This window comes from Peromyscus maniculatus, chromosome 6 (genome assembly GCF_049852395.1).
Source record: "Peromyscus maniculatus bairdii isolate BWxNUB_F1_BW_parent chromosome 6, HU_Pman_BW_mat_3.1, whole genome shotgun sequence".
NCBI classification, from domain to species: domain Eukaryota; kingdom Metazoa; phylum Chordata; class Mammalia; order Rodentia; family Cricetidae; genus Peromyscus; species Peromyscus maniculatus.
The window spans coordinates 138,482,996-138,495,028 of record NC_134857.1 but is presented as its reverse complement, the minus strand read 5'-3'; the positions used below and the strand labels follow the sequence as shown (position 1 = coordinate 138,495,028).

Genomic DNA, 12,033 nt, shown 5'->3' with positions numbered 1-12,033 from the left:
AACACTAAATCTAGCAGATATAGCAATATCAGAACTTAGTGGGAAAGCTTTTAGTTCTTTACTACCGATAACAGTGTTAGCTTTGGAATTTTCTTAAGTGGAGTTTACTAGACTGAGGAATTTTTCTTCTACATCTATAATATTGAGTTGTTTCAAAGAAGTGATGCTGACCTTTGGCAAATTGTTTTCTGTGTGAGTTGGGATGAGGCCATGGTTCTGTTACTCAGTCTGGGAGTGTGAAGTAGTTCACTGACAGTTGCACATGTTTGTAAATGACTTTACAAGGGGTATGTTCTTCTGATTATGATGTAGGCTCTTTTTGACGTTGAGAAATTTGGTTTCCTAATGTGTGTACATGAGTGTAAGGGCTGGAGACTGACATCAGTTGTCTTCCTAAATTTTTTAAGACATGTCTTTCACTGAACCTTGAGATCAGCAATTGAGCTAGGTCAGCTGCCAGTGAGTCCTGGGATCTCCAGTTTCCACATTCCCAGCAATGGGCACTTGGCTGTTTCCTGTATGATCTGGGCATTGAACTCAGAATCCTCGTGTTTGCATGGTGTGTGCTTTACCCACCAAGCTGCATTCCCAGCTGTGCGGAGTTTCTGATATTCTTCCAAGATATTGACCTATGGCTTCCTGCTCTATGTTTTTTGCCTGGCTTATGTATCATGGTGTTCCTGGCCTTGCTGCATGGTTTTGAATATATTTCATCTCCTTGTATTTTTTTAGAAGAATTTAAGAAGTATTTAGCACTATTTTGTTGACTGTTTGGTAAAATTCACCTGCCAAGTTCTCTAGTGCTGGGTTGTTTTGGTTGTTGTTTGTTTTGTTTTGTTTGTTGTTGTTGTTGAAGGCTTTTGAAATTACTCCTTTAATCTCTCCTGTGTTGTTATTGGTTTCGATATAAAATGCTCCCCACAGGCTCCTGGGTTGGAACTTTCTGCTTCGGGGGTGGTTTGTTGTTATTTGTTGTTGTTTTTTGTGGACTTGGGTTTATGTTTATTTGTTGGTGGGATTTTTTTGGGGGGTGTTCTTATTTTTTTTTTTTTTTGTTTTTTTTTTTTTGTTTTTCGAGACAGGGTTTCTCTGTGTAGCTTTGCGCCTTTTCCTGGAACTCACTTGGTAGCCCAGGCTGGCCTCGAACTCACAGAGATCCGCCTGGCTCTGCCTCCCGAGTGCTGGGGTTAAAGGTGTGCGCCACCACCGCCCAGCTCGGGGTGTTCTTATTTTGTTTGTGTTCTTGAATGAGAAGTTCTCTATACATCTCCTGAGTCCCTTTTGATCTAGAATGCAGTTCAAATCTAACATTTTCTTATTGGTTCTCTGTCTTGTTCTAGCCATTGTTAAATGGGGGTATTGAATGCCTTTACTCTTGTCATGTTCTATTTCTTCCTTTATATCCACTAGCATTTGATTTACATGCCTAGAGGCTCTGATGTCAACATATATGTGTGTGTATGTACTTGAGTCTAATATATATGTTTTTGTTAGGTCCTTGTGATGAAGTGTCCTTATCACACTGATCGACTCTGTCTCAGAACAGCTTCTGACTTTGTCTGGTTCATTCGTTGTGCTGTTTTGTACTCTTTACATGAAAGAACTTCCATCCCTTCACTTTCACCCTGTGTGCGACCTTAAAGCTAAACTGAGTCTCCTGAAGGAGGGATGTGGTTAGAGTTCCTTTCTGTTCATTTAAGATTAGATTTGTTTCTCTGGCAGGTCAAATCCCTTCACCTTCTGAGGAGTTCCCTCTTGAGCATTATGCTGTTTTCTCTTTAACCTGTGGATCTTCTGTTATTAGTCCTCTTTTGTCTTGTCATTTAATTTCATGGTTTGGTGATTTTTCTGTTGCTGCATGCTTAAATTCTCTTACTTTCTCATTTTTGTATCAGCTATCATTTCCTGCTGTGAATTTACCATATCTTACACAAAGTCTTATAATACTCTAGACTATTTTAAACTAATAACAATTTTGATTACATATAGGCATTGTTTACCATCCTCTTCCAAATATTTTCTGACATGTAGCTTTTATACTGTGTTTTCTTTTATATGTTGTAGTGATTATTTTCTAGCATTTTTACTTTTAATATATATATATATATATATATATATATATATATATATATATATATATATATACTGGAAATTTGAGAGGCATTACCCTTAAGGTAATGGGGCATTTTAAAGTTGATTTGATTATAGATTTACCTCTGCCTTTGGGTTTTATGTTTTCAGATATTTTCTTGGGCATAATAATCTTTACTTCCGGGTGAAGCACTCTTCTAGGAATCTGCTTAAGCTGCTGGTCATGAATTTCTCCACATTTGCTTGTCTGAAAAAGGCTTTTTCTCTTTCATTTCTGGAAGACAGTTCTGGTAGGTATGGTGTTTTTGGCTGTCAGGAGTCTTCTTCCCACACTTTGAGTATGCCAACCCATTTTCTTCTGAACTGAGGAATCTGCTAACAATATGACGGGGACTTGCTTATTTGTGACTGAACACTTTTCTTTTGGTACCTCCATGATTATATTTATTTGGTTTGGGTTTTTTGTTTTGTTTTGTTTGGTTTGGTTTGGTTTGGTTTGGCTTGGCTTGGCTTGGCTTGGGGTTTTTGGTAGTTGATTACATCTGAGAAAGGACCTTTTTGAGTGGAATCTACTCTGAATCCTTTTATCTTCCTGTTTCTGAATGTCCATTTCTCTTTCTCATTGAGTTTCTGTCCAGCCAGGCACAGAAGTGCATGCCTGTTATCATAGCATTCAGAAGGCAGAGGCAGGAGTACCCTGAGCTTGGGGCCAGCCTAGGCTCTACAGACAGCTATAAATAAAATAAAAATATAAGAAACTTTTAAATAACCTTTTTGTGATTCACACTCTCTCTTCCCCCTCTGGAATTCCCATAATTTAAAAATGTTCACTTATGGGTATTCTACAAATTCTCTGTATTCCCTTTACTCTTTCTAATCTCCATGCCCACTTAGATTGTTTCAAAAGATGGTTCTTCATATCCAGAAGCTTTTCTCTATCTGCTCTAGTCTGCTACTGAAACTCTCATTTGTATTTTACTTAATGTGTATTCACTGGCTTCTTCAGCATCAAATTCTGCCTGTGTGATATATATCTGTTGAATTTCTTATTCAGATCATGAGTTTTATGATTTCATTGAATCATCTGATTTCTCTTGCATTCTGAGAAATCTTCATAAAATCATTGCTTTAAGTCCTTTCCTTCAGCATAATTTACTAGCTGATGGCCAGGTTCCTTGTGGCCTAGTGTTCTGTTGTTACTGTGTCAGTATCTGGTGGAACAGCTGCCTCCTATCATATCCAATGGTTTTACAGGGGAAAATGCATGTCTTTGAAAGGATTCTGAGATGAGTTCAGGGAGTGCATGGCCTCTGGTTCAGGTGGGTGCAGTAGTTTAATCTCTGCAACTTCTCTGGTATCACACATGTAAGCCATGCCTGTGGTGCTTACTGGTCTTGGCTACAGGAGCTTGTGGAGGTGGTAGTAAGGCCAATATGGTTTTAGTGACAAAGCTTTGTAGATCGCCCACCTTCGTTCTTACGGTGGAGAGGTTTAACTGTATTGGTGTTACATCTGACCTGGCCAAAGACAAGAACAGAGCACCCTGCTCTGGGGCATAAAACTTATGGTGTCTGAGAACTAGGGTGGAACCTGTGACCTTGGGCAGGTTCACCCTTCTGCATTGTAGATATAATTCTCCCACTGGCTATGATGTTAGAATTCCCTCCCATTGTTCAAGTTATTCAAGCCTAGTAGGGAGTGAATGTGGCTCTACCCCTGGAGATCAGGACACAGCACTGCTGTGGTTCCTTGAATAACAGGGCATTGCTTGATCAAGAGCATCCCAACTACAGCTCTATCCTGGATCTGCATGCCAAGAAAATAGCAGCCATTCAAATGAAGGAAATGTTATGCTTCCAGGCACTTGTCCTCTGGAGAAGAGAAATGCAGGCCCAGCCCAGGAATGGCTGTATGTGAATATGGCACAATGTCCACAGAGCATCTTAGTGACAGAGAGATGCAGAGATCTTTGTCTCTTGGAGAGGGAACCACTCAGGTCGTAAACCATGGAGCTCTGCTGCTTTCCAGTGCTCTCATTGAGAAACTCTCGGTGGAAGTGCTGTTGTTTTGGTCCTTTCTGTTTGGGGAAAGCTAAACACCAGGCATCTTCATTTGGCCAGCTTGCTGAATCACAAATATCTTATTATTTGTTATAGCTTATAATATTCTTATTGTATCCATCTGTAATATCATTTTAATTGCTGAATAATATTCTATTAAAAGTGCATTATATATTCATTAAGCAATCCTCCATTGCTTCAAGTTAAGCTTTCTGTATTCCCTTTGCTTTTAGAAATAGTCATATGTGAATTTATACATGTTTAATTCTGGACAAATTTTCAAAGTTAGAAATATTGGTTCAAGTAAAATATCTGTATCAGTGTTTTGAACTCTTTTTGCCTATTTACTTCATGTTCTCATTATTAACATATTCCTATGCTTTACTCTTTCTACATGTCCAGTTCCCGTCAATATAGACAAAATCATGGCTTATTAAAGTTACATGGCTGAATAGCAACAAAAAGAAACGTTGTGACAGTAATAATTATTTTCTAAATTTTCAGAAATTTTCGAATCTGTGAAAAATAAATCTTCAGTTACCATTTACCTGGCATTCTGTCATTGCCAACAGTCAGCTACATTAGCTTTCTCTCTTTTAGATGCAGACATTATTACCTTAAGTATTTAAATATTTCATGTGACCTTTTTGAAATAAATATATATTTTATTATTACTACAGCACCACTATTGAGCCTATAAAAAATTGTATTATTTCCTTATCTTTCAATATGTACTCAATTAAAATTTCAAATTGCCCCAAATGCATATTGGTATTTTTGTTTTTAATCTAACTAGTGTTTATACATTATATTTAGGCAAAATGACTTCAGAATCTTTTAGTCTACAGTATTCCTTTCCTTTAAGGAATGTGTTTGGTCTCAGCCAATCATCTTTTCCAGGTCCTGGTTGATAGTTTTGTTCATCATGTCCTCATTATCAGATTCAGGTTATTCATTAAGACATGATTATTACATTATTGATCTTGTGTATTTCTTATTCTGTCATACCAGAAGAAATGCAGTGTCCATTTTTCCATATCTGATGAATAGACATGTGTGATGTGTGAATATCCTATCTCTGACACCTATATTACCAAATATAACAGCACACATATGTTAGCCTTGAGAGAGCTCTCTTAGATTTACAGAATGGATACATTACCCCATCTCCCCAATCTGCATTCACAGTCCTTGAGAAGCTTTCTCCCAGTCTCTTCTTCTCTCATTTTTTCTCTCTTCTTATGTCCCTGATCACCACTATGGATATAAGATTTATTTTTAATTCAATAATTTTTTAAAATCCACTGAAAGCAATAAAGTTCATCATAAAACTAGTTTAATCTGGCAAATAAAATTGCTGAGAAGTGTAGTGTCACAAAGAACATGGATTTAATAATTAGCACCATTTTCATATTTTTTAATAAAAAATTGTATTTACTTAGAAGCATTCAGAATGTCAACAAAACAGGTGCATTTTTTTTTTTGCAATTACAGAATGGTATTCAGTTACCAGAGCAACAATTATCTTCGTAATAAGCTGCATCAGAGAAAACTGAAGATGAAAAAAAAAATTTAAAAAAAAACCTACCATCCCCATATATAACTAATTTGTGCTGTGCACAAACAAGAACCTACTTTAAATTTTCGTGCCAATTTACAACCCCCAGACTGTACCAGGCAAGGTTAGTGGCTATTGAGAATACCACCAGGACAGGGCTATCTAAAGACACATTCAGTAGTCTGTTAACTATACAAAAAAAGATACTGTACAGTTTAAAAACAAACCGTACATAGCCTTACATTTCAATTTTTTTCTTTAAAAGTAATGAGTTGTGTACAGGGGGGTTAAATGCTTTATAGACAAGAAAAAAACTGCGCTAGAACCAACTTATTCATCATCATCTTCTTCTTCATCTTCGTCTTCCTCTTCTTCCTCCTCTTCCTCATCCTCTTCATCCTCATCCTCCTCTTCTTCTTCCTTCTTTTTCTTTCTCTTTTGAGCCTTGATGACCCCTTTCTTCGCCGCATCGGGTTTTCCTTTAGCTCTGTAGGCAGCGATACCCTTTCTGTACTTCTCCTTCAGCTTGGCAGCCTTCTTCTCGTAGGGCTGCCTGTCGTTCGCAGCGGTGTTGTTCCACATCTCCCCCAGCTTCTTCGCCACATCCCCGATGGACAAGCCGGGGTGCTCTACTTTGATTTTGGGGCGATACTAAGAACAGAACAAGAAGGCCGAAGGAGCCTCTTGGGTGCATTGGGGTCCTTGAACTTCTTTTTGGTCTCCCCTTTGGGGCAGATGTAGGTTTTCATTTCTCTCTCATAACGACCCTTGTCAGCCTTTGCCATGTCTTCAAATTTCCCCTTTTCTTTAGCAGACATGGTCTTCCACCTTTCTGAGCACTTCTTCGAGAACTCTGAGAAGTTGACAGAAGCATCCGGGTGCTTCTTCTTATGTTCCTCCCGGCAAGTTTGCACAAAGAATGCATATGAGGACATTTTGCCTCTGAGCTTCTTAGGATCTCCTTTGCCCATGTTTAGTTGATTTTCCTCCGCGAGGCAGAGAGTTGCCCAGTGCCTGTCTGGTTCGCGCTTGCCCCGGCCCTGTCTCTATGGAGCTCAATGTACTGCAATGGCTGTGAGAGCGGGAGCCAGACGCGATTTTCATATTTTTTAAGAATAGTTTGCACTGTTTTTATCAGGACAGTCATTCTTTTTTTTTTTTTTTTTTTTTTCCGTTTTCTGAGACAGGGTTTCTCTGTGTAGCTTTGCACCTTTCCTGGAACTCACTTGGTAGCCCAGGCTGGCCTCGAACTCACAGAGATCCTCCTGGCTCTGCCTCCCGAGTGCTGGTATTAAAGGCGTGTGCCACCACTGCCCGGCCAAAAAGAAAACCAAGCAAAATTAAAAAAACATAACTGGAGTACACGCCCAAAGAGAAAAAATACAGAATTCACTGATGACATAAAATTCCAAGACACCATGTTTAACAAGAGTATCAAAATTACTTCTTCATATCAGCCTAGGAGTGTTGGCTCAGAATGTGTCCATGCCAAATTCATATGCCTTCACATTCAGCTCCTTTCCTGTAGTCTACATAAGCGTCTTTTGTTCCCTTAGAACCTGCCTGTTCTGTATGATCCACACAGCTTCACCTAATGCAGCTTTATGACTCTGGGCCCTAGCTTAGCTGTGTTCCCTTTCCCTTCCCTAAGAGGGCAATCCCTGGCCTCCTGTCTCTAGGTGTCAGTGTAAGGAAACTCCCAGCTCTCTTGGAAACCTAGTCACAGGCCACCCAACAAAGCTGATTGTACAAGCCTGCCACCTTGTGGGCAGGTCTTTTCTTAAACAAGTCATCTGTTAATCTTTGTACTGCACAGTTTCTATACTGAAAGTTTTGCATCAGAGACCTAAAAAGTTAAGAAACATTAAACATGAATTTACTCTTTTGGTTTTTAAGAAAAAGGTATAAAGACAAGTGGGACTCAACACTTCTTTCAGTGGGCTCTGTTATTCTCTTTGGGAAAAACTGCCTTATTTTTTGCCAGAAGAGTATAAAATCTTGCCTGGACTTACTGGAAATTCACAAGTGCCAAATGAAGACTAAAATACCTATGCTAGACCCTCTGTATCTTGTTGAGACCACAGATAAAGGAAAGTGTGCTGTATCATAACAAAGAATGCTGCATTGATTGTTGAACCATATGTTCTGAGAGCTGGGGTTGGGGGATCTGATCGAGTGGGTCCTGAATTTACCCCTCATACTCTGTCCCAGGCTCCAAAGCTGGTTCTGATCAGCATTTGAGTATTTTATAGGCTCTCTGGTAGGTTTTGTCTGCAAGTGTTTTCTTGCTTTTCTGTTTTGCCTTTTATTGTGAACTCAAGTTCCCAAATAAATTGAAACCTGTAATTCTTTCTTCAGTATTATCTGTTTCAGTACGTGCATTGTTAGTTTAATTCATGGACTTTTATTGTATTCATTTGCTTAGGGGAAGTGAATAGCACCACTTTTAGAGAGGGAGAAGACTATTTTTGTTTAAAGCATCATACTGGGTTAGGGTCTGTCAGTTGTAAAGGCAAGCCCCCCACCCCCAAGGACAGTTTGTATGAAAGGAAAGGGAGCAGAGAGGGCACAGGGGAACCAAACTACTTTACTTAATAAGCTAATAGGAATTACAAATTTGAATCTTGGCAGTTTGAGAAGTAAAATGTGTAAGTGGACCCTGGTAACTCATGAAAATGTGGAGGCAGGAAGAGGTTCTTGAAGGACTCTTAACAGTGTGGAAAGAAGCAGGTCCTAGGGAAAGATGCCCAATGAGAAATACCTTAGAGAAGAAAATCAGACTGTAATTATGCCTAAAATAGAATAATTTAAGTTACTAGGTATAAAGCAAAATTTCTCTGTAGAAAAATAAAAAGGGATCAAGAGAATTGCTAAAAGCATCATAGCAGAAGTTGGTCACTATGGCAACCAGAAGAGACATGGTGCTGGTGGAAAAGAATATGTCAGATTAGGCCAAAGAGAAAGTGCATCAAGTTGTTTCTTCCAACTTGGAAAAGGAAAGATAGAGGGAGGCCAGTTGGATTAGATGCTATAATGATGGGACTCATACAGTTTTCAGCATATGGGGCTAGCAGAATACAGGCTAAAATAAAAATAAACACAAAAATAAAGATGTTAGTCATGGAAGGTCACATTAAGGCTTTCAATAGATCCTTCATAGACTATCAGGAATATTCCTAAATCCAAGAGTCAGAACAACTGAAGACTATGTCTCTTAGATCAAGCTGTCTCAGCAGCTACATAATGAATGAAGTTGCATAGACTCAAAGAGCTCAACATCAGAGAGCACAAGGTTACGTTGAGACTTTCAGAATATCAATTAATTTTTATGCAGGCCTTTGTGCTCAGTTTTTTTTTCAGTTATACTTAATAGTGTTTATATTTAAATTTAAAAGAGAAGTGAGCTATTTGCTGGCTAACGGGGCAGCTGAATGACTCATTATGCTAGATACTTCATAGCTCATTTAATTTAATGAAAACAAAGTTACCAAAATATCAAGTCATATTTGTGTGTATGAGTACATGTGTGTCTGCTGGTGTGTGTACATGCCTGTGTGTGTGTGTGTGTGTGTGTGTGTGTGTGTGTGTGTGTGTGTGTGTGTGTGTGTAAGCCAGAGGGCAATGCTGGATGTCTTCTTTAGTTACTCTCTACCTTAATTTTTTGCCACAGGTTTCTCTAATTAAACCAGAAGCTCTCCAACCTGAGTAGCCTGGCTGGCTAGCAATGCCCTAGGACTCTTCTGTGTCTGCCCCACCCCCAAGCTCTAGGGTGTCTAGGTATCTGCCACATGCCCCACTTTTTACCAGTGCTGGAGAGATCACCTAAGGTTCTAATGCTTCCAGAGGAAGTGTTTTACCCGTTGAGCCATTTCAGTCAATCCCTCGAGTTATGTTTTGTCAAAAACAAGTTTAAATTATGCACAGTGGTGGCTATGAATTGGATTATTCAAGACATTAATCACTAGAGAACACACTGTGTTCTGCTTTCTGCTAATAAATAGGGAATTATCATAAGGAAAATTAAATTCAATGGTTAGCTATAATGTAAAAACAGTTCCCTCAAACTGCTATTCAAAATCAGATTGTATAACTACCCAATATTCACATATATGAGCAGCATCAGAAGAAAAAAAAGACCTCTCCTTCAGAGAACCACAAAGTGGAGAATATAAGCAAAAGGAAGATCACAGGCCCTACTGCATGTTAGTCACTTGGAGCAGCCACACATGCACCAGGTTGTATCCTCATCAGTTAAGGCTGATATTGTAGTTTGAGTGTGTCTTAGGCTAAGACTCTGAAACTCATGTTGAGGTTGGTCCCTATGCATCAGTACTGAACAGTAGGGAGGCTGTGAAAGGGTGAGTTAGGTCTTAGGAGAGGATCTGCTGCTCTAGAAGTGGTTTGGTATTGGGTCTCAGCCTCCTGCACTCACCCTCTTATTTCCTCTCTCAACCTTCTGCACACCCAACCTGCTTTCTCTCTTCTCACAGTGCAGGCAGCAGCAAGAGTCCCTCTCTGGGAGCAGCACACCAGGACAGGGCCTTGGACTTCCAAGTCCAGTACCAACAAAATCTACTTCCTTTCAAATTACCAAATACAGGTACTCTGCTACAGAAAAAAAAAAAAAAAAGACTAAAATTGCTGCCATCATGAACGAAAACGATCTTGTGGGGGTTGGGAATATTTGAGAGCTCATTTGCACATGGAGGCAGAAGTCAAGCTTACCTAGTTCTTCAGATGTTGTACACTTGGTTTTGTGAAATAAAGTGTCTCATTAGCCTGGAGTCCAGCAATGAAGCTAGGCTGGTTGCCAGAGGACCACAGAGATTTCCTAGTCCCATCTCCCCATTGCTATAATAGCACTGCTCTGGCAATCAAACTTAGGTTCTTGGGCTTGCAAAGAAAGTACTTTATCAGCCAGGAAATAATTGTATTTAATCTTATGTACTTAAAGTGTGTTTGGTGTCTTTATATTAAATTGTCATTGGAAGGTATTTATGCATGTTCAATGTATGTATTTAAATATTATTCAATATCTCAGCAAATATCTATTTATAATTTGGTGTATGAGTCTCATTTATTCAATAATGCTTGACAAGTTTTACTCCCAAGTTAACCATTCAAAGATTAGAGCCTATTTTGAAGAATTATACCATAGACCATCATTGTTTAAATCTTTCTGAGTAAAATATTATTAGGCTAATGCCTTCAACTTTGCCAAACATTCCTACTTTCCTATATTTCCTATATTTCTCAAAGTATAATTGTAACATATCACAAAGAAATTCTTTTAAATATCATGCATTCCTTTTTCTAAAGTAGAAAAGCACTTCTGAGTCATACATTCACTAAGAAAGACAAGAGATTCTACTGTGACAGGAAGTTGAGCTGGGGCATGGTTGTGTTTATTGCATCCTGAGAGTGTATTATTTACAACATAAATGTTACTGTGGAAGACATTACAGGGAAAAATAATTCATCATTTAGATGTCACCAAATGTGATGTCTAGCAATGTACATAAAAACACTAAAGGTTAAAAAAAACTGAATGTTTCTGTCTTGATTAAGGATAAGCAGCTGAGTTCACAATATGTCCTCTGACTGAGCTCTGCCATTTAGCACAAGTCTAGGCCTTAATCTGAGAGCAGAGAAAAGCTTACAGGAATGTGGTGAGGTTTGCTAAGGGACTGACATTCAAACTGTAGTGAAGCTGGGTGATCAAAATTCCTCCAAGTTAAGGAGACAATGATGGTCCTTCTTGGCAGAAGAAAATATTTGCAAAAAAGTGTAGAAGATGCAGAGGCTTCATACTTAGGAACCAGCCAGGAAGAGGCTAACAGTTTTACCAGGCAGAATCCAAGGAACCCAACAGAAAATCTGCTCAAGTGGGGCCCAGAGGGAAAGCAGCACCTTGACTGTGGCACAAAGAGAAGAGCCACATTTGCAATCTGATTCATTCCTGACATGGAGCAGGGAAGAGAGAAAGTGGGGAGTGAGGGGAGCTTCCACAGCTGAAGACTGAGATGACAGCTGATTGGTGAACAAAGACGGCAGCATCTTAGAAGGATCACATTTGGGAAGGAGAAAAATGAGGACCTGTATAAACCCTGTTCTTGGCAAAGAGCACTGAGAGCCTTGTAAGCGACCAAAAACTCATAGGGAAAAGTCTTATGAGACTGAAGTATAAACTTTAACACTAAAAAAGAAAATATGTTCATTTATCATTTTATGGAAAGGTTATACAACTATATGTGTTTATTCTTTCTACTTAAAAATGAAAAATATCTCTAAAATGGTGAAATAGACTGTTCCTTATGTCATATT

The 12,033-nt window shown here is 38.9% G+C and overlaps 1 protein-coding gene and 1 pseudogene across 5 annotated transcripts in view; one reads left to right on the top strand and one right to left on the bottom strand.

Moving 5' to 3' along the window:
- Nucleotides 1–12,033, top strand: part of Lrrc7 (leucine rich repeat containing 7) — a 475,963-nt gene that overhangs the window by 173,359 nt on the left and 290,571 nt on the right. The gene's annotated exons all lie outside the window — the stretch shown is intronic.
- Nucleotides 6,025–6,714, bottom strand: LOC107400983 (high mobility group protein B1 pseudogene; annotated as a pseudogene).